Genomic DNA, 5,654 nt, shown 5'->3' on the forward strand with positions numbered 1-5,654 from the left:
ACTGAGAAAGAGAACTACTGACCAATTTCCCTGATGAACATACATCAAAAGTCCTCAACAAAATTCTAGCCAATAGAATCCAACAACACATCACAAAGATCATCCACCCAGACCAAGTGGGATTTATCCCTGGTATGCAGGGATGTTTCAGCATTCACAAACCAATAAATGTGATACATCATATTAACAAACTACAGAACAAAACCATGTGATTATCTCAATAGATACAGAGTAAGCATGTAATAAAATCCAACACCCTTTCATGATGAAAACTCTAAGCAAATTGGATGTAGAAGGAATATTCCTCAACACAGTCAAAACAATTGAATGGAGAAAAGTTGGAAGCATTCCCAATGGGATCTGGTACCAGACAGGGATGCCCACTCTCACCACTGCTATTCAATATAGTCCTGGAAGTTTTAGCCAGAGCCATTAGGCAAGAAAAAGAAATCAAAAGGATACAAATTGGGAAAGAAGAAGTCAAACTATTCCTATTTACAGATCACATGATTCTGTATGCAGAGGATGCAAAAGACTCCACCAAGAGACTTTTGGGACTCATAGAAGAGCTTGGTAAAGTAGCAGAATATAAAAATCAATACACTGAAATCAATAGCCTTTGTATAAACAGACAATGCCAAGGCTGAGAATGAACTTCTAAGATCAAGTCCATTCACAATAGCTGCAAACAAAAAATCAGATACCTTGGAATAAATTTAACCAAGGATGTCAAAGATCTCTACAATGAGAATTACAAAACATTAAAGAAATAGAATAAGATACAGAAAAAAAAATGGAAAAATCTTCCACATTCATGGATTGGAAGAATCAATATCATCAAAATGTCCATTCTCCCAAAAGCAATTTACAGATTCAATGCAATACACATCAAAACACCATGGACATTCTTCTCAGATCTAGAAAAAAATGATGCTGAAATCATATGGAGGCACAGGAGACCTCAAATAGCTAAAGCAATCTTATACAACAAAAACAAAGCCAGAGGCATCACAATACCAGATTTCAAGATATACTACAGGGCAGTTATAATCAAAACAGCCTGGTACAGGTACAAAAACAGATGGATAGACCAAGGGAACAAACTAGAAATGCCAGAAATCAATCCAAGCATCTACAACCAACTTATATTTTACCAAGGAGCTAAAACCAATTCCTGGAGCAGGGACAGTCTCTTTAACAAGTGGTGTTAGGAAAACTCGATTTCCGCATTCAGAAGTATGAAGCAAGACCCCTATCTTACACCTTACACAAAAATACACTCAAAATGGATGAAAGACCTAAATCTACTATCTGGCACCATCAAATTATTAGAGAACATTTGGGAAAACCCACAAGACATTGGCACAGGAAAAGAGTTCTTGGAAAAAACCCCAGAGGCACAGGAAAAGCCAAAATTAACACATGGTATTACACCAAACTGAGAAGCTTCTGAACTGTAAAACACTCAAGAAAGTGAAAAGGCAACTGACAGAATGTGAGAAATTATTTGCAAACTTTGCAACTGATAAAGGATTAATAACCAGAATATATAAAGAGATCAAGAAATTCCACAGCAACAAAACAAACCACCCAGTTAAAAAATGGGCAAAGGACTTAAAACAGACATTTTTCAAAAGAGGAAATCCAAATGGCCAACAGACACATGAAAAAATGCTCAGGGTCACTAGCCACCAGGGAAATGCAAATCAAAACCACAATGAGGTTTTGCCTCACCCCAATCAGAATGGCTTTCACAGATACCTACCAACAACAGATGCTGGTGAGGATGTGGGGGAAAAGGTGCCCTAATCCACTGTTGGTGGGAATGTAAACTGGTAAAGCCACTATAGAAGACATAATGGAGATACCTCAGAAATCTGAATATAGACCTACCATATGACCCAGTCATCCTACTCCTGGGAATTTACCCAAGGAAAATGAAATCAGTACATAAAAGAGTTATCTACACCCCAATTTATTGCAGCTTGATTCACAATAGATATGACATGGAATCAACATAAATGCCCATCAATTGAAGGTTGGATAAATAAATTATGGGATATGTATAATACAGAATATTACACAGCAGTAAAAAAAATAATCTGGTCATTTGAAACAAAATGGATGAATCTGGAAAACATCATACTTAAATAAGCCAGTCCCAAAGGAACAAATACCATATGTTCTCCCTGATTTGTGATAACTAATAGAGCACCTAAAAGGAAATCTGTAGAAGTGAAATGGACACTATGAGAAACAAGGACTTGAACAGCCCTTGTCTTGACTGTCAAGGAACAGGTTTTTTCCTCCTCTTCATACTATCTGTTGAACTCTTTACTTAGCATTGAGTTAACTATATGTGTATAAAATCAATTGAAAATAGATATCAGTAAAAAATAAGAGTTCAAATAAGAGAAGGGGAGGAAATTTGTAACTGTAAAGCTGTATAGTTTTACATGCATTCCTACGGACTTACTTCTAAGGGTACAATTTAAACACTTGCAATGGGACCCCAGATCCCATTAAGTTAGGTGGTAAAAATACCATCTTAGGTGTTAAAGTGATCATATTAAATGTTAAAGTGAACATATAGATAAGATTAAGTGTTGAAGTGATCACATAAATAGGATCAAGTGTCTGATAATAACAGATAGAATTAAAAAGGAGAGAATGTTCCAACATGGGAAGCAGTCCACACAGCAGACTCATAGAATGACAATCATTTTAAGTAGCACTCTGACCTCGGAATCAGCCCGTAAGATATCCTGGTGTGGCTGAAAAGCCCATGAGAGCATTTCAGGCATGGGAAGCTAAGACACTGTGGCAGAAAACGTTCTACATGAAGGATCTCTGTGAGACCCCAGTGTAAGGCCGGCACCACGGCTCAATAGGCTAATCCTCCACCTTGCAGCGCCAGCACACCAGGTTCTAGTCCCGGTCGGGGTGCCAGATTCTGTCCTGGTTGCCCCTCTTCCAGGCCAGCTCTCTGCTGTGGCCCAGGAGTGCAGTGGAGGATGGCCCAAGTCCTTGGGCCCTGCACCCGCATGGGAGACCGGGAGAAGCACCTGGCTCCTGCCTTCAGGTCAGCGCGGTGCGCTGGCTGCAGTGCGCCGGCCGCAGCGGCCTTTGGAGGGTGAACCAACAGCAAAGGAAGACCTTTCTCTCTGTCTCTCTCTCTCTCACTGTCCACTCTGTCAAAAAAAAAAAAAAAAAAAAAAAAGAGAGAGACCCCAGTGTAAAGAAGTGGCCATCAAAGAAGTATGTACTTTTCTTTAAAGAGAGGAGAGAACTTTCAAGTTGCTTATGGCCTTGTCTTAATACTGACAGAGTTTGTGGATTCAAAAGGCCTCCTGAGTCTGGGCAGCTCATGACAAGAGCCTCAGGTGGTCATTGACATCATACATAAGAATGTTAATTGTTAAATTAACAACAGGATTCACTGTGCACTAACTTCCCATGCAGGACCTCTGTTTTCAATGAGTTGTATTATGAGAGTTAACCATAAAACTTGTTCTCAAACAGTTTTAGTGTGTGTGTGGTGGGGGGGGGGGTTGAAATTTTTATTTGGTATAGAGTTGTTCTTCTGTGTGTAAAGTTAATTGGAAAAATGAATCTTATTGGAGAATGGGACTGGGAATGGGAGACTGAGGAGGAGGAGGGGTGTGAGTGTGGGCGGGAGGACAGGAATGGTGCGAAGAATCACTATATTCCTAAAGTTGTATTTATGAAATTTGTATTCTTTAAATGTTTATTTGGGATAAAAAATGTATAAAAGTCAGCAGGTATTATTTGACACCATTTTTAGCATTCAGTGTTGATTCAGTGACTATTAACATCTTAATGGACAGCATACCTGCTTTTGAACAATTTTAGCAACCAAAGCACTAATGCATTTATAAGCAGAGACAAACAGAAATATACTGTGCATAATTATAAGTCTTCTTTTCATAAAAGTAAGACCCTATTTCTGTGACCTTAGCTATAACTTTCTACAGTAAGGAACATGATACATATATTATAATGTACGTGGGAGTAGCTGTCAAAAGAAGTCTGCTCTGAGTTCTGTTCAATGATTCTCTGGGTGACAAACACACTGACATAGCATTAGAATCAATCTTTTAGTGTTCATTATCTATGTATGTGCACATTGTAAATCCCTGGAGGAGCTGTGAATTTGGGAGGCCGAGTTTCAGTGGCTCTATCAAAACTGACCAGTGGCCCTCTGCAAGAGGCATGATGGATGATGACAACATCTGGTGTTTGGGGAAGAGGAGGGATGTCATTGACTGTTGTAGTTTCTACTCTGTAGGGATGGATTCCTGTCACACTTCTCTAGCATTATTTTTACCTCCTTATGCAACTTATCCTCAAGTGCTCAGAAGATATTTCAGATTCTAGAATGAAATTATATTACACTGAATGGCTTTGAGACTAGGCATACTTGTGTTCTTCAAGATGCAAGTGGTTATTAGTATAAATAAGATTTAAGTTGAAATTAGTTGAGTATTTTCTACATGAGTTGATCCAAAAAGTTATTTTGTGTGGTTAGGTCTTTGAGTCTATGATAGTTTCAGCTATCATACAATTCAAATGAGTAACATGTTAAGAATAGCTTTCTGAACACAACTACAAGGAGAACATCCCTTCAGGATGCATTACTCAGAGAATTTATAGAATAACACTCCCCCCAGACAATCTTTCAGGGTAAAAATAGGAAAAAACTATTTTCCCAATATGATTTTGGTTTACCTTATTAAAGAAAAAACACAAAATCTCCTTATCAATGGCTTAGTATCTATGTTGTTACGTCAGAAAATAAAACAAGCTGGTTTGGGTAGAACTTCGATGTGCTCCTTTGTGTTATTTCTGAAGTCTTTTGCCTACTGCACTAAAGATGGAAATCACAGTTGGTGAAGCGTGTGCAACTGTCAGTGTGGTGACAGGAGGGGGTGAGGGGACACAGAGCAGCACTGGTGGATGCAATTTCCCATTTTTAGGAAACTGGCATCTGGTTCTAACATTTCTCCACTCACCCACAAAATCTGCTCATCTAATGAAACTCAACAAGCCATTTAGTCATTCGAAACTCATAGATTACATCATTGCTGTTCTTAAAAAGGGAAGCCAAGGATGGGCTATGATGTCCATGGAACCGGTGCCCCTACCTTCTTACCTGATGTGTGTTTTGCCATGCGATCGCAGCCCCCCGTTTATTTTGCAAGCCCAGATCTTCTTTCCTGCCTGGCTTGTGTTGCCTTCCACTCTGTTTTAGATTGTGCTTTCTACTCTCTTCCTAGTAGGGTGTGTCCAGATACAGGTTGCAGATCAGTAGTGGGTGGCCTTGGCAGCCTAACCACAATTACCTGTCTCATCCCCAATGGTGATCTAGAGTACAGAGGTCAGAGACCACAGTCACTTTAAATTCTGAGAGGCCAAGAGAAGCATTAAATGCTTCCTGTTAGCTACAACACCTCCAGAGGCAAGGCTGAAATTGCTTATCTTCTAAGCACCCTCTTCAGAGAAATGAAGCTTGAAAATATTTGCACTTTTGGAATCCAGTGGTTCAGCTAGTCTACAAACTGGGTTCTTTACTTCTCACCTACCCTTGTGTCGTCCCAATTTCCTATTTCAATCTAGGAGGGAAGCATAGCTAG

The sequence above is a fragment of the Lepus europaeus genome, chromosome 8 (genome assembly GCF_033115175.1).
Source record: "Lepus europaeus isolate LE1 chromosome 8, mLepTim1.pri, whole genome shotgun sequence".
NCBI classification, from domain to species: Eukaryota; Metazoa; Chordata; class Mammalia; order Lagomorpha; family Leporidae; genus Lepus; species Lepus europaeus.